This window comes from Coloeus monedula (assembly GCF_965178545.1).
Source record: "Coloeus monedula genome assembly, chromosome: 3".
NCBI lineage: Eukaryota > Metazoa > Chordata > Aves > Passeriformes > Corvidae > Coloeus > Coloeus monedula.
This window is the reverse complement of record NC_138783.1, coordinates 67919778-67941555: the sequence shown is the minus strand read 5'-3', so window position 1 is coordinate 67941555 and position 21778 is coordinate 67919778. Positions and strand designations below refer to the sequence as shown.

Genomic DNA, 21778 nt, shown 5'->3' with positions numbered 1-21778 from the left:
ACACATTCAATATAAACAAATAAGTTGCAGAATAAATCAAATTCTTCACATTTATAAGTGCAGCTAAGCTTCATAATAAAATTAGGAAGAAGGCATGTTTTAAGAGCAATTACACTTTCAAATTGCTAATGAGTAGTCAAATACAGAAGTCATTCCTCAAGTCTACTCCTGTCTCCAATTTGCAGTTAATTACATTGCAACTGGTATATTTACATTAAAAATTTGCAGGATCTTATTACTCAAACATTTTCAAAGTAGCAGCAGGAGCAATTTCTCTGTTACAGCTAATACAAAGCTTTTAAGGTTTCCTTGGCTATGAAATTGAAACGATACATTTATTTTTTTCAAATCCTTAGTATTTTCTTTGTTCTGATTGAATTATCAGTGTAACCTCAGAAATTGTTCTGAAGAGCCTACTAGTCTCTCAAAATGTTGTGTTTCTAAAATATATGCATATTTCAGATACAATTTTTAATGTAGGCTTCTTTAGCTGTCATTAAATTAACTATAGTATTCTGTGTATTGGATTCTATTCTGCAGGAAGCATTTTCAAGAAGGAAGCTTATGTTGTTCATTTTTTGCTCTTTTTTAATGTGTCAGGATTTTGCTTTAAAAGTCACTCATGCGTTTACGTGGAGAGTTTACACTTACCATAGTAATGAATATGAGATCCTGTTAATGAGGCCCCCTGAAAAACATGCATGGTTAGATGTAGATGAAGATGGCATAAGTCATCTCATGCAGCAATTCTAAACTGCTGAAAGTTAGTGTGCTCTGACTGGAGTGAGATGAGACTGAAAGGTAATATTTGGCAAGGCAAATAGGTTCTAATCAAAACAGAAATTCCGAAGAGAGCTGTTGGGTTTTTGCGGCTTTTTAAAATAAAGGACCAGATTGATCAAGAAGTCACATCTGTCAAACCTCATGTGGGCCATGTGGACCTGCCTGTAGATTGAAAGGTGGGAATGAGATCAATGAGACTAAATTAAAGTCAGTGCATTATTTGAAAGTATGAATTCTTATGGTGCACTTACAACTGCTGGCACTGCTAGGAGTCTTCCTCACTGCTGGTCCTGCTTCTTGGGGTATGGCACTGTTGGAATTTGGGAACAGTAAGTGCTTGTCAGAAGTGAATTCTGCTTCAATTAAATGCAGCTATATGAGTGGGTATATTTCATTTGAATTAAATTTCATGCTTACCCAGGTCTGGGTTTTTTTTAACTTTGTATTACTAAACTTACCTTTTTCCACTAAATTGAAAGAAAGTTATCCTTCCATAAAATTACACTCAGAATTATGGTATTCCACTTACGAATGTACCAAAGTATTCTTTGTTACTTCAATTTCTTTGTGATGATGGAGCAGAGTTGATCACAAAGTCTTGAAGAAACATTTTTGTAGGTTTTTTTTCCTATTTTTTCTTACTGGGTTCATGAAATCTACTAAAAGTTGTAAGTTTTACCCAAAACCAATTCCACATGAATCCGCATGTGCCGACCTCTGTGGATGGCCAGAGGATGGTACTGTTGCTTCAGTTCATGCGCATCTAACTGTTCATTTGCTCTAAAATGCAGAGTGTTTTGTCCATACTGCCTCCTCTGATCCACTGGGGACAAAGTGATAATGTGTGTGAGTTTCATGTGTTAGGGGCACAATGTGCGTCTTCATCTTTGATGTCTTGCAAAGGGTACTGCTTTTGCTCTTGTGTAATCTCCCCCGATCTTCTTTTTAACACCTTGTCCACAGGCTCAGCGAGATGGAGGACCCAGATGCCAGATTCTGGAATACAGCTTTCCTGCATTGGCACGTGGGTTCATGGCTGGTTTCTTGGCTTGCACCTCTGCTAACTTCTTGGCTACTGTCTAGTTGGCAGCTGTGGCACTGCCTCTTGGGCTGTGTCAGGTCAAGCTGCTTTGGAGTTGGATGGTTTTCCTGATCTGAATTACTCTGCCGGACACCATTTTCACCTTAGTTTGCTTTGATTCTCCACTATTCTAAGATGAACGTTTGCAGTGTTCTGTTGTATTCCTGTCATTTGTAAGACTAATTTGAAGCAGTCATTTGTCACCAGTTCAAAAAGAAAATAAGCATTGCAGTGCAGAGTACACTGCTTTACTTGCTAGCATTCCCATTAGTTAGTAAGAATGTTAAGGCCCAGGTCTGTGCTTGCAATTCATCTCCAGGACCAACTTGTTAACTACAGAGCACAGGCTTTAAAAGATACATTTCTTATGTCTAAACTTTGATTGCTTTCAGCCAAAAGTGAATCTAGCATCTGTCAAACAGAAAAAACCCACACACATTTGCAGAGGTAATCTGGATCTTTTTTAAAGAACAGGATAAGGAATAATTATGATGATAGTAAATAGGAAGTTACTGGTAATAATTAAGAGCACTGCCAGCAGAAAATATTTGATCTTCTCTTGCCTGATTTGGAATGTCCTCATTTCACATTTTAGTTTTACCTCAGGTTTTTTATTGGGCTTTTTTGGTTAGTTTCTTGTGGTTTTTTCTTGTTTGGTTTTTTTTTTTTTTATAAATAAGATAATGAAAAATTAATGCATATAGGATAGTGAAAGCATTTGAAGCAGTTCCCTAAACTACATGTTTTCCTTCATGCAGCTCAGTGCAGAAACGTTACTTTCAGTGGGAAAACCTGCAAAATCAGGAGGTCATTTACACTCCGCATACTTAAAATAAAGTTCAGATTAGTCATACCTACTATGAAATTTTCATTCCTTCTCTCAGCTAGAGTGGGACTTTGTTGTGCTACACTGGAGGCACTGGTATCTCTGTTACACTCATAAACCTTTCTTAATGCTTGAGCAAGTAGCACTTCTGCTTCACTCTGAACAGAATCTTCTACCTGTGTGTTAAGGTTAAGCTTTGCAGGCTGATCTGACCTCTGAGGAAGGCACTTGAATTCCTCATTATAGTCACTAGAGGGAATTGCATGTCCCAGAAACAACCAAAAAGGAGCCCTTACCCATCTAGTTTAGGTGTATACGTTGCTTATGGCCTAGGGAACGTAAGTGCTTCTATGGGAATACAGCCCAGTTACATCAGATCAATCATTATGGACTGTACAGGGAGCCAGTAGGAAATAAGGGCATCATTTTCCCTCAGAGGTAGTCTCTGTAGCCCTTTCTGGATTATGATGGAGCAGAGATGAGTCATTTGTCAAACAAGCTGGCAGCAGCAACAGCAATTTTGCCATTTCTGCAGATGAATTTCATTAACTAGCTCGTCAACAGAGTGCAAGACCTGAGGTGTAGGTTCTCAGCACAAGCTGATTTCATTGGAGTCCTTGGTGCAGGCCTAATCAAATGAGATACGAGGGGAGCAGTGGAGTGTCTCATCTCCCTTGCTGAATATGGGCAGCTGTATAGACAGGAGCACGGAAGTCATGGGATGGGGAAGGAGAGTGGGTAAGAACCTGTATCCTTGCCTGAGCATGGGCAGGAGTGGGACTGTAGCCTCCACCCTGGAGCAACACCAGGCCAGAAACAGCTGTGGCTATGGGAAGTTCAGACATGGAAAATGGGCAACTTCCAGAATGAGTATGTATGAACATGTGCCTAGTGGTTAGTACCCAAGGAAGCTCCAGCTTAACAGTGAAGGACCTGACCTCATGGGTTTGTGGGAGGTTGGGTAGGACCAGTCATGGGACAATGGGTGGGAATGGGGTCATGGACCTAGGCAGGCTTTTGGGTGTCTGTCTCCCAAATCAGGGTTTCAGCATGCCCATTTTCACACTCAGCACTTTCCAAACTGTATTTTCTTCTTTCAGATAAGCTTTCAGTGCTTTTTAGGTAGTAGAAATAAAGTTTTTCCATTACCTAGACTTTCCTTTTCCCTGTTTACCTGTTTCTGCCCTTTTGCCAATCAAATGATGGGTCTGATTGTTCTTAATTTTTTCATCTCAGCCACAATGTTTGCCCCATCAAAGAGATTCTTGTCACTTTCTGTGTCCTAGGGGCCTTGGAAATCATATTCATGTATCAGGTTGAGCTAATTCTCTTTTTTCTTTTTTTTTTTTTTATTTAAGTGCCGATGATTGTTGTCCCTTATGCATTCTATTCAAGCAGAGAAACAATGTGTGCTGTTAAAAAGGGAAAATAAGCAACCACAAAGATGTTTTTCCCCTCTCTTGCACCTCCAGTACATTCTGTAACCCAGTTACTGTAATTGTTTTTAAACTTTTTTTAAACATGCATACTGTCAAGAGATTGCAGTAAAACAAGTGTTTCTCATAAGGCCAGTGAGACTGAAAGGGATGAAAAAAGATGACAGAGCAAACAGAAAATCCCATGTTTTGTTTATCAACTTTTTTTTTTTCCCCAGTGGCAGATTCTTGGAGAAAGGATGTGTTTCCTTCAATGGAAGACTAGCTTAGGGTTTGCTGATTCCCAAGGCAAAAAGAAGGCATAGTTTCCAATTTGCAAGCTATTCAGTGTGTGTGATGAACTGAAGTCATTTGTGGATTTGTATGTTGCGTTTTGACGTGATTAAATGTTTTAAGTCTATTGATTTCATGCTGGGGATTAATGATGCTGAATGAAAGAGCATCAAAGAATAAAACGTGTTTACATGCTCGATTAAAATACCTTAAAAAAAAAAGCCAGAGTACCTATTATTGGATAGGAATGTGATAAGTGAAGCACAGCACCAATCACGCATCCAGCATCGATAGGAAAACAAATTAACTTCTTTAGGCATAGAAAGAAGAAAAGCAAAAATTTGATAAGGATTGACTGTACCTTTCTAAATGCTTAACACTCGTGTTTGACTCGGTTTTTTTTGGAAGAGGGGATTAAAGAGGTTTCATTATCAGTTACCACAGATCTGTTTTACTGAATCAATCAAAGCATGATGCTTAGCTTCTTGGGATTAATGAGACGATCTTTTAACTGGAGAATTTGTTGGTAACAGCAATGTTAATAAAGGACAAGACCTAAAGATACTCAGTGCAGCTGCGGACATGAGATACAATAAAGATGGTGTTTGCTGCTTTGAATTTGCGTAATACTTCTAGATCTGTTTGCCTTGGCATATTAGCTCAAAAACATATCATTATCTTAAAATGTTCATAGTGCTAATTGGTTTGTATCTGCTCTCTGCAAATGTTCCTAATGGCTGTCTAGATTCTTGGGTTGTATCTGGAATTGCAGTTAGGTGTCACATTCTGTTTACCAAGATAATAGTAGATGGAGGTGAAAAAGAACTATTTGCTTGTTAAATCCACTCTGTTGTAAGCACAATATAGGCTTTTCCAATAGTATTAAACTGTTAGCACCCCTTTTGTCAGCCAGAATGCCAGGCAAAAAATTTATTTGTGGTATATCTGTGGAGAAGGATGCCTTAATGATCAGGTTAGCATGTGAAATACTCGATGCAGGTGAAATTCTCCCTACTGAGCTAGGGAGAAGTTTAAATCTGCAATTTAATGCAGCTGAGTAAATGTCTGACAAGACCAGCTCAAGCACTCATTTGCTCTTTCTCTCCTGATGCTCTGATCTGGATTAGCATATGTAAGATAAATTCAGCATCAGTCCGATACACCCTACAATTCATTTGTCTCAGAATGGGGTTGAATGATTATCCTAGGTTTGAGGCGGGGAGGGGGGGGTGGGCGGGGGCTGACAACGTGCAGTTATTTTTTTTTCCTCCCATTTCTATTGCTTATTACAAGACCTGAAGCCCTTGGTTACAGAACAAAGTGTCTGAGCAGTAACCAAGCTTGTGTAAACCCAAGAGAAGAGTAATGACTGTTCCTCGCAAGCTTCCTGCCTCAGTGCAGGTGCAGGAATCAGGAGGGCTTGAATAATTCATAAGGTGCAAATTAGCCCCAGCTTGCTCCCGCTGCTCGAATTTTGCTTCTGCTTACCTACCCACTTGCTAGAAAGAACAGAATAAAGAATGTTTGGGAAACTAGGAAGAGAAAGGCAAAGAGTGTTACAGTTTAAAGGCCAGAGTCACAGAGACTGCTGAATGCTGGGTGTGTTTGAAGGCTTGGTACTTGTTGAGGAATTGGACTGTACATTGATTATTCATTGAGTGTTTTCTCAGGAAGAAGGAAGCTCTGGGGACCCATTCCATTGCTCTTGGAGAGGAAAATACTTCCTTTTAAGAATTAGGTTTTTCCTGCTTTTATTGTTACAGTTTCTAAAAATTACTGGGTAAAAAAAAAGTTACAAGTTCTTTTAAAGCCTGTTAAGGTATTGGAGAGAGTATATATTTGTGGTGTCACTCAATTCAGGGGTTCAGAGAAATTTGATGAGAGGTTTTGGATGTTAGGATGTTTACTGCTTTGAGTAAATACGGATTCCAAGGGCATGTATGAAACTAGTTACATATGGAAATGCAGTTTGCAATAAGCTTATATTTTTATCAGAGACAGTATTTCTCTCTTTTAAATAGTTAGTGATGGTTAACTTTTCTGTTGGATTACTTACCTGCTTTTTCTGCCCAGAAGACCAAAATGAGAGGCAAGTGGTGTTCAATCTTTCTGTGACACAAGATTGCAACTCGCCCAAACATCAAGTAAAAAGTCATGCTGAGCACTGTTGCCTGACACAGCTCTTGGAACCGCTTGTGTGTCGCCATGCAGTACAGAGAGGAGCTGGCCTGAAAAATGCAGGTTGTTTCTGCTATGAACCTGAATATCCCTTTGGCATCTCTCACGTGGGAGATGGAAACAGCTGACATCTCCAGCAGGAGCAGGAACAAGATTGTTAGTTTTCCCTATTGGCAGGTATTCAGATGGAAAGAGACTCTCCTAGCGTTTTTGCTGTGCTGAATATGAAAAGAGAACAACAGCAGGAAAAAAGCTTTCTTTTATCGGTTTTGGAGGTTTTCTGTTTTTTTCATTTGTTTTGGGGTTTTTGTCCACCATTCATCCCTTTTTTATCTGTCCCCTCTGCCCTGCCCTCTCTTGGCTCTCACGTGCAGCAGCTAGATCACGTTGCCATCATCTGTTTTTGTATTTCCCTCACTTGGGTTGCTGGAATAGGAGCTGGCTCTCATTTCTAGTTGATTCTGTCATTTCCGCTAGGCCCCAGCTTGGGCGAGTGCCAAGACCAACAGGTGATCCTTGTAGCTGCAAAGCAGCAGGAAGAAGGCTGTGCATGGAGGAGACAGTGCACCAGAGGGGCTGCCTGGCCCTGCTCCATCTTGCTGTATAATTAATGCCCCCCTCCCCAACCCCTCATACTGAGCAGAAAATCTGTGCAGAACAGCTCAGCTGTAGGGAAGATGGTAATAAAGAGTCCTGGAAGAATATAGGCTGTGTTAAGTGCAGAGATGTGCTCCCTCTTGGGGAAAAACTGTGGTTGGTCCTTTGTGAGGAACGGACAAAATTGTATTAGCTGCCCTAAAGTAATATGCGCTCCATCAACCGTTGCAAGTAAGTAAGCATTCTAGTAAATTTCGGTGTTATGCTCACAGGACTTCTTATTTGTATTGGAGCTAGTTTGTAATGAGGTGATAATTTAGTTAAGCTTTTCTCTACAAGAAGTAGCTTGTGAAGTCACATGGAAATTATTTGGGCAGAGAGTTAAATCTGGTTGGGAAGGACCACTTCAAACTGTAGGACTGGGGGCAGCTGGAGCAGGAGCTGTACAAGCTCTGCATTCTCTGGACATCACTGATGGGGAGGCATGACTGTGCAGGGCTTCACAGGGATGATTTTTAGAACACATGAAAAAATTCCAGGAACCTTCAGGATGGCCTCAAAGAGCTATTTTTTTCAGAGGAAACTCCTAAAGGACTTTTTTTTCCTATGAAAACAAAGTTATATTTAGTAGATGACAGTGGCTTAGCAAAACCGGTTTTAAAACGTATCTCCAAGACTTAGGTTGACCCCTTGGCGCATACCATGATGTGTGATAATGTGTCCCTGAAAACCGTAACTGCATGTTTGTGTTTGTGAGGCAGGCTGATGTTTTGAGATAGACACATGTTAGCTTTAATCCTCTGAAAAACAGATGATACCTAAAATTCTTTCTGCTCAGTATACATGGAAGCCAAAATGCTTCTTCCACCTGTGGGCTCACTGCTAGTAGTTTGAAAGCTGAAGGTTTCATATAGACAAGGTTTAAGTTTTCTGCGTGCACTTCCACAGGGAGTTGGGCTCTCTCAGTGCACCACAGCGTGTTCCCCCAGCAAGGGGAGGCTGTGGGGAGCAGGGAACTGGGAAGCCTGTTATCAGCTCTGCCAGTGAAACTGAAGTGCTGCAGCAGATCTGCACAGCAGAAGCATCACTTTGACTGGCTGTTCCTGCTGTACACAAACAGCAGTGAGATCAAACTGTTATGAAACATCCACATATTTAGTAATGCTTCTAGCAGCTATCTGTCTGCAGTCCTTTTGACTAAGCCAGCAGCGGTTTTTCTTTGTGTTATTCTGCAGTTTGTCAACCATCCAATGGGGAGGAAGTGTGGGATACATTGCATTTCAGGGATATGTTATGTATATGCAAACCTAAGGGTGCTGCAAGACCTGAACTGGCAGCAGATTGTTCATGAATGCACGCTTCCCTTGGACATGTCTCCCTGTGCTTAATGGTGCATCTCGCTATTTTTTTCCCCTTGTGTCCTTTCCTTTCTCCATGCTGGTTTACTGCTCTTGTCCCCTTACAAAACCTCTGGTATATGAGGCTATTAGCAAGGGAGTGAGGTGTTTCTGTCAACATTTTGTGAATTTTTCTCTTCTCTCCTCTGTGTCTTGGGAGACGATCCTAATCCCTGCATTTGCAGTGGGTTCTGGGCAAACCTGAATAGTCTCTGGCAGCCTTCACTGTTACTCTTGCTTCCCCTTGGGTTACAGGACTAGGGGGAATGATTTCTTTCTCAGATGCTCACCCATGACTCTAGTGACCTCTAAAAAGCTCCATGGGCATGGCAGGATGTCATGGAACCAGAAGCTTTTATCTGTAGGGTGGTGAGGTGGCTGTTGCATCAGGAAGCAGCAGTACCAGTTGTGGAGGCTGGAGAGTGAGCAGGGATACTTCCCACCTGCATTTGGCTGCAGTATGGTTTGCCCTGGTTTGGGCAAAAGCCCTCCAAAGAGTGCTGCAGCCAGGAGAAAGGCATCCTTGGACAGCCTCTGGAAAGTCAAGTTTTCCAGTGCCTTTGGCAGGCAGCCTGAAGCAGATCTATTCCTTATGCCAGCCCATGGAGCGCTACCCCTCGCGGTTCTCCCTCCTCACGGTTCTCCCTCCCACTGCAGCACATACCTTACTCTTATTAATATTCTGGAGGCACCAGCAGCATGCTTTGTTCTGGATGGAAGGTGGTTGTCCAGAGTGCAGGGAACTGTGTGGCCATTGTTTTTGTACTGGTAGATGGATTTGGTAATGAGCGCTGTCGTTTTTCCTGGTCATTTTTTTCAATTCACCTTCCTCTATTCTGCCTCCTCCCTGACCTGTCCCCAGTGTGCTCAGCATGTGAAGGATGCTTTAATCCCTCTGGCACAAAAGAGGGAAGAGCTCTTGGTACACCAAGGTGCATGGTAGGGGCAGGCTCACACGGCATTGTAGCACTTCAGTGGGAATAGATCAGCTACACCAAATGGTCTGCATGGTTCCCTAAACTGTGAGCCCTAGAAACCAAGAGTGAAACAAGTCAGTAGCAAGCTGTTCTCGTGTGCACTGTGAGTGTGCAGAGCCCCTCATTGTGGGTTGTTGGTGCACTCTATGGTGTGCAGGGAAAAGAGCTGCTCCTGTGCATTTGGCCTACTGCATCTTGGCCCAAAGTCATGGATGTTATTGTGCCATCACTGTGAAATTAGTGAAAGCTTCAAAATCTGTGGCTCCTGCTGCTGAATCCTTAATAGGCATATTTACTTTGTAACTGACTAAACTTTTACATATATCTGCTTTAAGGCTGCAACACCTTCACACATAAAAAGATGCAGATAAGCATGCCAGCAAAACAGCACTTTTGGAAAAAATCAGTAGATTTGAAGAGCACGCTAACAAAATGTCCAGTCACAGGGATTCCTGTGAACTCAGTGTGGAATGAGAAGAGGCACCATGCTCGGAACCTCATGTCCCCCAGATTAGTAACTGTTTAACGTTATTCCTGTAACCTGTATACTTCCTCCTGTTACACCACCTCCTCCTGTTTTTCCACCCTGTGTAGTTCTCCTGTTTCACCAAGTATTAGCCCATTGTACCACACAGTTTGTCTTTTTAACTACTTTGTGAAGTACCTAATGCTCTTTTGGGTGCCACAGAAGTGATGATAATAATAGTAACAACAATAATAATTTTCCAGGTGTACTATATCAAGTTGTGTTGTTTGCGCAGACACAAAGTAAGGGTGACTGCTGAATGCTGATAACTCAGCTGTAAGGTAAGCCTCTAACACAGGAAGGGAAATGCTCTGGTTTATTTATGAATACACTCAGAAGCAATGTCTGCCTTCCAGTATACCCATGCTTTTTAGGATAGCACATTTTACTTGGTGCAGTATTGCCAGAGGTCAATAATAATCAGGGCTAAATTGCTTACAATGCAAAGGTAATGAAACACTCTCATTACACTCCATTTCTCATTTTCATTGTTAATTCAATGTTGTTCAACTTTTCACTGGTTTCTCCATTACGAATGTGGCAGTGAGACAGCCAGGCTGAGCCATCTGCTGCTGGTGCTTGAGAGGTGCAAAGAGACACCACAAAGAAAATTGATTGACTGCAGTTGACTGTATTAGAGAGAGACCTTATTTGAACCGGCAGTAACTGGAGGGAAGTGTGAACTGGCTTTAATTCTCGAGCAGACCTCTGAATATTAAGGATGTGCGCAGCAGTTGGGAGGATACATTCAGAGTCCAGTCATGTTCGAGATCACATCCCTTTGGCTTTCTCGTTGTTGCTGAGGCTGTTCACAGCTGAGGGGAATTCTCTAGCTTTTGGATTTAATGTTAGATATGTAATTGGGTGGAAAATTAATGTAAACTTAAAATAATTTGGTTTCACAGTCATTATACTCCTTAGTGTTAAATTATTAAGCTTTGTGTCTCTAGTATCTCCCAAAAGCCGTGCCATTACCGATCGTCTGGCTGTCTTTATTAGGTTATATTTTTCCCTAAAAGCAAGGCCTCATGTACAGTGTAATTATCCAGCAGTGCTGATTAATGGCATAATTCCCTTTTTCTGTAAAACTGCTGTGTAAATTATTTTCATTTCATAAAAATTACTTGTCAGGCAATTTTGTGGAGGGTTTTTTGATTTTATTTTATTTATTTTTTTTTTAGGTTTTTATCCACCCTCTCTATCACTGTGTCATGGTAATATCATTAAACACTGTTCTGTCTGAGCTTGGTACAAGCACTAAATCCTACAATGATTTCAGTGGAGAAAATTAAAGTAGTTTCCATGGTATTGTTACTTCTACCACCAGACTTGAGCAAAAGTAACTAAGATACCCTGTTCTGGTAACAGGAGTGTTTTTGGAGGTACCTGTCCTAACAGTGAGATCAAAGAGACTTGATGTGTTGAGCCAGCTGTTGAAATCTCTGACACATCTCAACTTTCAGATTTCCTGTTGCCACTTACAGTATGGTTTCAGGAACCTCAGCAGCCTCTGTGTCTTTTTTTTTTTTGCTGCTGTCCCTTCCCCTTTTGCCTTGGCAATGGCTCCTTACCCTTCCTCTAGCCTCTCGCAATGAGACTGAGAAACCCACTCACCACCTTCCCATGCCCTTAGATATTTCTTTATGCTCCCTACACCTGTTTTCTGGGCTAGATGATGCTGAGAAGATTCCTGCCATGTCCTTCTTGACTATGAAATGTTCTTGAATGGGAATTGGTACGACACTCATCAGCTTGTCATTTGGGTTTGATGTGAACAAAACAATGGACAGTGCACAGTGAAGAGCCCTGCCTTGCTGGGCTGAAGGACAGCCTGGGTGTTGCAAGTTGAACCTTCTCCTTTCTGATGAGCGTGTTTCCTTTGGTCTGCTGTTTTTAAAGCTGTTGTTTGTTACATGTGCCATGTATTTGTAAGTACTCCAAGTAATGTGGACGTCCTCCTAGTCCTGTTGGTGTAAGAACTAGCAACTCCTCTGATACAGGAGTCCTTCGCTAAAGCTGGCATTCAAAAGCTGGTTTCAAAAGGGCATGTTTCACTAGTTTGTGTGTAGAAACAACTGACCAAAGTCTAAAATCCTGCCCACTGAGATCCAAGTGAACCCAGTAACCTGGCTGGCGTTTACCAAAAGAGCAGAGAAACAACATTGCGATAGAGAGATTCTTCCCCTGGAATACCTGCATCCCCTCCCTCTATCCACCTTTTACCTTACAGCATTAAAAAATAATCAGTAGTTTCTACCCCTCAGCCTCTGAGGCTGTTACTTGACCTTAATGTTTAATACCCATATATGGCCCTGCCCTTTGTGAACTTGTTTAATCCTTCTTTGAGCTCATCTGCGTTCTTGGCCCCTGCAATGTGCAGTGACAGTGAGCTCTAAGTGTGCGTTATGTGAAAAAAATTAAAAAGTTCTTCCCTCTGTTAAATTTAAGTCCCCAGTTCTTAGAAAAAATAGTGAATAATCACTTCCTATCATTACATTCTTGGCTGTACAGAGCTCTACTATCTCCCCTCAGTTATCTCACAGATTTGGCATTCACAGGTTAACATGGTTGTAGGCCAGCTGTCAGAGAGGTGACTGAAATCATTTTCATGGGGAGCCTTTTCCACTCTGCACTCTCTTCTTGAGACCAAATTAATTCTAGATCTGCCATCGTTTGAATCTGTTACTAAGAATAGGATAAATTTAAGAAACATGCTTAGCATGGACTGCTCTGTCACTTACTGCATTCGGAACATCACTTCTTCTGGCACAAATAGTTAGTTACAAAGCATAAAACTGCTGAAATACCAGTCATTTAGCTGCTCTCACCATTTGTGTCTGAAGAGACGGTAGTTGGTTCAGCTCTCACTCTTAGGTACCACAGAATTATGCTTGGTGCTCATTCAGCTGCTTGACCTGTTGGCGTATCCCTACAGAGCTCCTCATTTCTGCAGTTCCAGGAAGAACTAGGATTACTGTACCTATTGGTATAATTATTTCCAAATATCTCTTTAGCTTGTATTTCTGGAACTAATTTGTTGTCTTTTTACATTGTTTTATGTCTTTTTTTATTGTTGTTTAATCTCATACACCTGTACTTTTATTAATCCTTTCACTGATGCTCTGTTTGCTGCTGTGAGCTACAGCAATGAGCAGATGGAGTCAGATGAACCTTTTACAATTTAAAAAAAAGTTTAATGTGTTTAAAAACAAAAATGTGTATTTTGCATAACATATTTTCCTGAGTTATAAACTTCCACCACTTGTGTTAAAAATGATCCTGATATATTTTTTCCCTGCTTCTTCTAATCTCAGTGACCTTAACGACCAGGACTTTAGTTGGCGCATGGCTTGGCAAATAAAGGCTGAAATAGTAAATGGACTGTCCTCTCTGATGTGTTTCATAACTGTTTTCTGTCAGGCATTTGCAATAGTGATTTTAAACGTTTAATTATGCTCAAAAGTCATTAGAAACCTATTACGTATGTCTGACTTGGAAGTGAGAGAAGTAACCCCTTCAATAAACTTCTCCCCCTTCCCCCAATTCCACTGTAACATTGTGGTTGATAATATTTTCTCATAATTAATTAGCTTTATAGAGATCATTGTCTTTAAATTTCCCTAGGCCTTCAGCTAAGGGTGGCTGTTGAGGACAGATGTTTGCAGGACATTAGGGAACATTTTCGTTCAGAGCAGCATAAACCTACTGTGTTTCAGTACACCTCCATACTGTAGAAGGGATTTGCATCAGGATGTGTACTAAACAGTAGCTCTGCTTTAGCAGTCCTTTCCGTATAATTGGGGCAGAAAAAAAAAAAGGCAGAAGTCAGTTGCTTTGCAGTAAGGCTCTGCTTAATTGTAACAGAGGTAGGGCTGTAAACCATGCTAAGTCATAAAGGTCACAGCTTCTGTGAGAAGTTTCTCTATTAATAGTCTATAAGTATTTTGTTTCTGCCAAGCTAGTGCTTAGAACCAAATTAGTCGCTCATTACAAGTCTGATACATTAAAGTCAAGGGTGTATCAGCATGCCCTGTGTTGCCTCCAGACACCTTCTGCAGTGCCTCACTCAGACTGCATTTTCATAAATGCACACATATGTAAATATAAGTAGGCAAATGACTTAGCAATTTGTTGAGCAGTCAAACAACTTCTAAACCAAATAAGCCGGGTTTTTTTTCCATTCCATTTTCTCTGTTCTTAACAATATTTTGCAAATCACCACCTTTTTTTATCAGCTGTGTGGAAATAGTAGACATTTCCCAGTGTCACCTGTTGCCTTCAGCATAGCAGCTAAAGATACTGCCATGGATAAATAAATATTAGGTGCTTCTCTGGGTATGGCTCCTTTCATCAGTAGAGTTCATTCTTCATTTACTGGAGAGAGGTGGACTTCTCCATCCCATTTGTAAACATTTATGTCTAAGATAAATGAGGTGAATTATCCCAAGAATTGTCAGTTTCCCCCTGGGTCTGTCTTTCCTTTGACCGTCAAAGGAGTCTAAGCAAACCACTTAAGTAAGTTAGAACAGAAAAAAAGAATAAGTTTTAAAAGGAGCATAACATACGCATATGTAAAGATATCATCCCAGAGAAAAAAAATCCCTCTTTGAAAATTATCATGTGAGTTCTAACCCTAAATTGCATTATGTGAGTTCTAATCCTAAACTGAGCACCCAGTAAAGTCCAGAAAAATGGAGTTTGAAGGATGAGTTACCTTGAATCACATACACGTTTGCATTCAATAGGTATATGGGACTGTGACTAAGGATTTCTTACCTGCCAAGTATCACCCTGGTTATCATAGATTTCTTATGCCCTGATTTTTAAGGTGGCCCAATCAGCCATATTTTTCATTCCATTCTATACTTCAATTCCATTTCTACTGTAAAAAAGAATAAAAAAAAAGTAAAAAAAAAAAAAAAGTGGGCAGTTAATTAGTCTGTGTGTCATTCCTTTCTCTGAAAAATGGTAGTAACATTGTCCATCAGCCTCACTTGGGTATTGAGAGAATAAATTCATAAATCTGACCTCTGTTCACATTTTATGTTGATTCTCATAGTAAAGCCTATGAATTATAGATAAACCTGATAATAATTGAGAATAAAGGGAAGATGGAGGTTTACTGCTTTGTTTGGTCTCTTTTTGCTCTCTCTGGTAGCACAAAAATGAATTGTTTATTACTGCAGTCCTAAGGGTGAGACCACTGGTGATTTCTGCTGCTCTCATAAATTGTGTTGGGCCCTTGAGATGCAGTTTTTAAAGTGGTCATGGTTCAGTTGCCATTTCTGAATTGTAATTGTGTTAGACCCAAAAGCAAAGATTTTGATCCCAGTGGTGCAAGTACACTCATGCAAGCAAGCCTTGCACCTTCAGAGAATGTCTTTGATTTTTGTGGGGTCTCACGTTGACACAAGTTTGACCATTTCGATCCAATTGCAGGATTTAATGTTTAGATTCACCAGTTTCAGGGGCTTTTTACCCACACACAACACAGAACTATGTATGTCAGTGTTGGGTCGTTTGGGCTTGCTCCTTAAAAAGCAATGGGACAGTGTAAGCTTGGTCTTCTAGAAGACACTTTATGTCTGGGATGCTTCAGTTGTGATGTGACAAGGAAGTCAAGTTTTGGAATATATGTGAGTGGAAGTCTTCATTTGTTGATTTAATATCTGAACCCTTTAGCAGTGACATAACTTGATGATGTTGATTCCTTTTCCAGAAGTAGCAGGGATAACTTGGTTGCACAGAAGAATGGACAAATCCAATGGGCAGAGTCCAGTCCCTGTCCCTTGTCATGGGTATTTGCCGCTTGTCTTGCGTGGGTACCCAAGTTCAGCTGAGTTGTGGTGAGCCATGCCAGGGAGGGCACTGGCACATGTTGGCTGCCTAACCTGCTTCTCCGTAGGGTTAGAGGTGTCGGTGGCTTGGGATGGAGAGGGTTAGGGTTTTGAAAATAGCCCAGACGTAACGTGTTGATGCTCTAGAGCACCACGTTAAGTGCCTTCCATCTGTAACTATTCCAAAAGGCTGTTCCCTGAGTGCTCTCTGATGTCCCTGTGTGTCCTGACCATGGCCACACATGAATGTGGGCATCCTCAAAATGCTGATAGTATCTGTGAACTTAAAGTCTAGTACCTTGGTTTTTAAAACACATTTATGGGAAATTGCACAGCGGGAGGGGACTGATCCACCTGAACTGGGATTATTTGCGCAAATAAATTGTCTTGTGTGCTCAAGGGCTCACAGAATCAGCTCTAATTGCAGCAGTTCACAGATGTTAAGGGATTATGCATGCATGGACCTCTAGAAATCTCTGTTTAAGATATTTCTGTGTTTCAGTTTCATTCATGTGAATGTTGGAGTTGTGATCAAGTCAAGGGACACTTGAGAAATACTAATGAGCTGGTGGAGGTACAGTATCCAACCTAATACCCATTGCAGGGGAGACACTAAGCAGCAGGATGGGGCAAGGACGTGCTTGCCAAGACTAGTGGCTGAGTGCCAAAGCTAAAGGTAAATATTAGGAGAGAAAAGGAGAGGCATTCAGACAAGGTGTTTTTCCTTGAGCAGTAGCTTTCTTTACGTGTTGAGTTTTATGATACATAAAGTAGCCTCAGCTCATCTAATAGTCTCCACTAGTATAGTGTCTGTATCCCGTGTCCAAAGAGAGAGATTTGTAAAATTGTTCAGTGCTTTAAAGCTGTATTGTTTAGGTAGACTTTTTTCCCAGTTTAAATTCATTATGAAATGGCACCTCTTTGTTCCATTTCCTTAGTGTCTCTTTCTTTTTTCTCTGTCCCTTGCCCCTTCCTTTGTGAGGGGCTGTTGTTAGCTGAAAAAAAGCACTATTTTCCAGTATTTCTCCAGGTGACTGATAGGGAAAGGGGGAGGGGAAAAATCTTCCTTTCTTTTTTCCCACTGCAGGCCTCAATTATTCTGTATGCTTTGAAGAACCTTGTAGCTTAACTGCAGGAATGGCCTGATTTCTTTTATTGAAAATGCCTTCCAGTCATCTGACCCAAGCTGTGCAGCTTGGAGCTCTGAAGTCTTTATTTTGGGGGAAGAGAAGGAAGTGTAGGATTGTTTGGAGGGTTAAGGAACAAAGACCAGGACGCTAAGAAAGGAGAAAACCACAATCTGAAGGAGGCTGCTGCCATCTAGAGTCGAGACGCTGTTTGCCTTTTCAGGAGCGGCGTTCAAGTAATGTGTATGTGAAGACAATAGTAGAGGAAAACCGCTCAGAGCAATGGAACAGCTTTCTTTGCTTTTCATTTCACCAGTAATAATAGGAACTTCTAAAAGTATTTTTTATTCTTAGTAAGTGCACTTTTTTTTTTACATGTAATCTAATACATTTTTTACATGCAATCTAATAAATTATTTTGGATTAAAATTTTCTCATCACATGTGAAAATTGAGACTTAACATAGTGCTAAAAGGAGGACAATACTCCTACGATACAAATACAATTTATACTAAGTACACAATTAGAGGAGTCATCAAAAAATCTCAACTAAGCCGGGTACAGATAACTGAGACTGAAAACATTCCCTTCAGTGTTGTATTCAATATGGTGTAGTTTTTAATCATATATATTATATTGCTAGGATATGCTGCTAAGAATAAAACCTAAGTTTCACCTTTTTCATGTTTTAAAATTTCTAATTTTATAATATAATATTGAATTCAAGACTTCACCTGATGGCCAAGTTGAGTTGTAGAGGTGTTTCGAGTTTTCTTTAAATTTTAATTTGGAGCACAAACTATGTAACATGACAATAGACCCGAAAGTATGTGTGTAGCAGGTAACCAAGGTGGTTAGGAGATAAGCTTCCAGTGTAGCATGGCCTCTTTCTGGCCAACTTAACATTTGACCTGAATTTTAAGCCCTTCTGTGGCTGTATTCCTGTAAGTAGTTGCACTTAAAGCAAATGAGATTTAGAAGAGTACATGTAAAGATGCTGTCAGAATTGTGGTCTGTATTAGGACTTGTTGACTAACAAGCATCTTTTTGCTTGTTCTTGCTTGATTTAAAAAAGTCTGCTCAGTATTTTCCAAACTGATGGCATTCTTTGCAAGGGCTTACAGAGTATCCTGGGAGTATGGATGGAAAGGCAGCCTGTGTGTAAAAGGGTCTGTACAGAGGGGCTGTTCCCACTGAAGTGTTGCAGGGCTTTGCTCATCTCCCTCGTGCCCTCCCCCTCAGATTTTTCTCCAGCTCCAGCCTCCCAGTCCTTTGTGTAACACCATATTGGGAAGTTAGCACATGCAACAGGAGGCAGCTTAAAGGGGGAGACAGAACAGTGCAGGTGTACAAAATAGAGCCAGTGTGGAGTTGATTGGAGTGAGGCTGTGACTTTTGACTTAGAAATCAAAAAAAAGAACTGCTCGCTTACTTGTCTTACACTTTTCCCCCTCGTAGTTGCATTTAGAATTAATGACCTTAGTCTGTATGACTTGAAGACTTGCACCTCGAACTGGCACAATGGCAGACACATTTTGTCCTGTGTCACATTTGATGCCTTCAGTTGTCTTTGTCTCCTTTGCTGCTCCCTCTGCTCCTCATTGTCCAGTTTCACAGCCCCAAGAGAAGATCAAGTGATGGGTCCTTCTGGGGAGAGAACCTCTCTTGCACAAGGCCAGTCTCTCCCATCAAAGCATCACCCTGCCAAAGTCTGAGCTTGCAGGAACAAGCAAACGCTGTTGATGAGACCAGGTACCTGTGCTCTCCTGCTGTGGGGCAAGTGGAATCATGTTTTCATGAGGACTGGGAAGCAAGCTGCCTCGTAGCACAGCCATTGCATAAAGCAGCACACCCCATCCAGTTCCTGAAGTGATGGATCCTGTTGCATGCTTGTAGAAGTATGGCAGTTCAAGCAGACTGTCCTGACTTGAATGTATGAGACTGTCCCATCCCTTGCAGAGTGGTGGAACAGCCTCTTTCTCCGTGGTGGGTTGTAGATGGGGCTAGGGGAAAGAGGGCAAACATCAGGTAGAGCAGAGCAGGACTAGGCTCAGCACAGCATGCACAGGCTTGAAGTACTGTAATGTAATACTTGGTTCTGTCTGTGCTTTCAGAAAAGGTGCCTGTTGGCTTTACAGGATCCTTATGTCTTTTCATCTCTGGTGCATCCAACTTCCAGAGCCTTGATGTAACTGTTAATTAGAAAAAGCATTTTGAGTAAGTTTGCATATTTCCATTCTCTATATATTTAATTTAGCCTCCTTTTCACTTGTGTCACTGAATACTATTTTAATTTTCAGCTATTCAGACTTTGACCTCTTGGTTTTAGTCAATTAAATGTGTAAACAAACTGTGCTCAGAGACCACATTTTAGCTAGATACATCTATACGTACAACACTCCCTAATTTAAAATCAGAAAATGCTCTTTGTCCTTTCCTTTGGCTCTGGCAGCATTTCTTTGACCTACGAACAGAAAGGAATATGATTCTGTTTTCATGGAAGTTCAGCTTAGGATCAAGCATTTCACATACTTTGATAAATCTCCTCAGCCACTTTTTAAAAAGGGGGCTGTCAAAAACTGCTTTATAGTTTTACTCTTCCTTTTTGTTCTCAGTTCTTTGAATTATCCCGAGTCTTGAAAATAACTTCACATTCGTTAGTAGTTTTGTCTTTTTCCATTTTCCCCCAGTATGCTCTTGTCTTGTTATGGCAGCGTAGACACAACTATTAAGAAGAAGTTAAATTCGCAAAGTACGTGAAGTCTTTTTTTCTTTCGTGTCCTTTGAACTACTTGATCTCTGCATTTAATTCTGAAGTCTAAAATTAAACCCTGGCATTGTATCTTTCTCTACCTTGCTCAATTCTCCACAGCTCTGAAAGGAGAATTAGACATATGACACATTACTCATATTATTTTTCTTTGTAGTTGCTGCAATTAAAAAGATTCACCACAAACTTTTTGAGGGTTTTGGGGGGATTAAAATTCTCTGCTTCCTGGACTAATTACTTCATGATTACTGGACATGATTACTTCAACTTCCTTTTCCTGCTTCTGTTTTAATACATTAACACAAGATTTCTGTCTACTTTCTTATTTAGGCATAGACATCTCAGAATCATAAGCAGGACCTTCGTTTAGAAAAATAGGTAAATTAGTTGGTTTGTATTCTTCGACAGATTGAACATTTAGGCATTAATAAATTAATTGCATTCTTTGTAGTAAGAGCTTACAAGGAAAACTATGGAGGGGAAGAAAACTTCACAGGAGGTATTTACCTGGATTTTAGGTTTCTGCGTGGTTGCTTCATTCTTTATGCTGGACACCCATCCTCATTTACAATGTCTTTTCTTACATGGCATCCACACAATGTAATATCATTAGATGACACATACAGCATGTGGGTCTTATCCTGCAAATGCTTCTGTCATGCATTCACTGAGAACATGGCATTATTTCAGGGAAGGGTGCTGCATTCAGTACATGTACAAATCTGAACAAAACCTGAGAGGAGCTGCAAACTGCTTAGATTGCTGGAGGGTACAGCTGTGAGGGCAGAGTAAAGGAGTTTAATACATTTGGCTTGGGGAGTGCAGCCTCATGCCTTGGAAACTGAGAGAAGATGAAACAAGAAGGAATGAATTAAGACTCTACAGCAAAGTATTAGGTGAAAGCAGTCAGCAGATTAATTTAGTCAATTTAAAAAGCTTCCTGTCAGCACCTTACTTTTACATCACAACATATGGTGAAGAAAACCCCTTTAGTTTATTTAAATGAAACAAGATTACAAGGATCTTTTGTCAGTGATCTTTGTAAGTGGGGAAAAAAGAAAGTATGACAGTGAGCTCTAAATTTGTTGGATGTTAAATTTGAGGGAATCGCCTGTTGTAAAGAGCAGCATGTGTTCCTGCTGCTTCCTGAATGGTTTATATTACATCCCCCTTTCCTCTGTCATGTCCTGTGGGACCTTTGTTATTACAGGTGATGTCCCTGTACAGCTGCCTTCAGGAGAGAGGATGAGGTGTCAGGTGAAGCATATGTGATTCAAAGTTCTGCTACCTTGCAGTGTCTTCTCTGTGCAAGGAAAAAGAGCATGACCTGTGCTGTATAAATGGCTCGCTGTACTCCCATCATATTAATCGATATTTCTGTATCAGTTACCATGCTGATAGTCCCAGCAGTTTTATCTGTAGACCTAAACCCAGACAGAGCTGCAAAGGGAGTGGAGAGGGGTGGCTGAAATGATGGCTCCTTGGCTGTCAGTAGGAGGTTGTTAGCCAGTGTGACCAGAATTTTCCCCCAAGATAATGAGTGTTAGTAGAGTTATCTTCTTGTAAGTTAGCTCTTCTGTGTTTCATAATTTGAGTCATTAGAAATTTTACTACTTTCTTTTTTTTTTTTCTCATATTCAGTGAATGGCTCTTCGTCAAGATGCCTTGTTTGTTTGTGGTTAGTTCAAGTAAAAGAATGTTTATGTTACTGTGTCACCATTTAAATGGGCACTACTGTCCTTGAAATGTCAAATAAAATACGACATGTCAATTACTGTATGTCAAGCACATGATGTATTTTCAGCCACTGTTGATTTAGATGGGTTTTGATGTGTGCTTGATGTATTCTAATGGTGCTTCTTCAGTTCAGTGAATGTCTTGAAAACAGCATTGAATGGCATATAAATCACAGCACCACCTTTTTCAGGGACTTCTGCCAGAACATGAAGTAGCAGCTTTGAGTTCCTGTG

At 40.7% G+C, this 21778-nt stretch overlaps 1 protein-coding gene across 3 annotated transcripts in view; it reads left to right on the top strand.

The window, feature by feature from the left end:
• The window catches only part of KLF12 (KLF transcription factor 12), a 234776-nt gene that overhangs the window by 174869 nt on the left and 38129 nt on the right, over positions 1-21778 (top strand). The window lies entirely within an intron of this gene.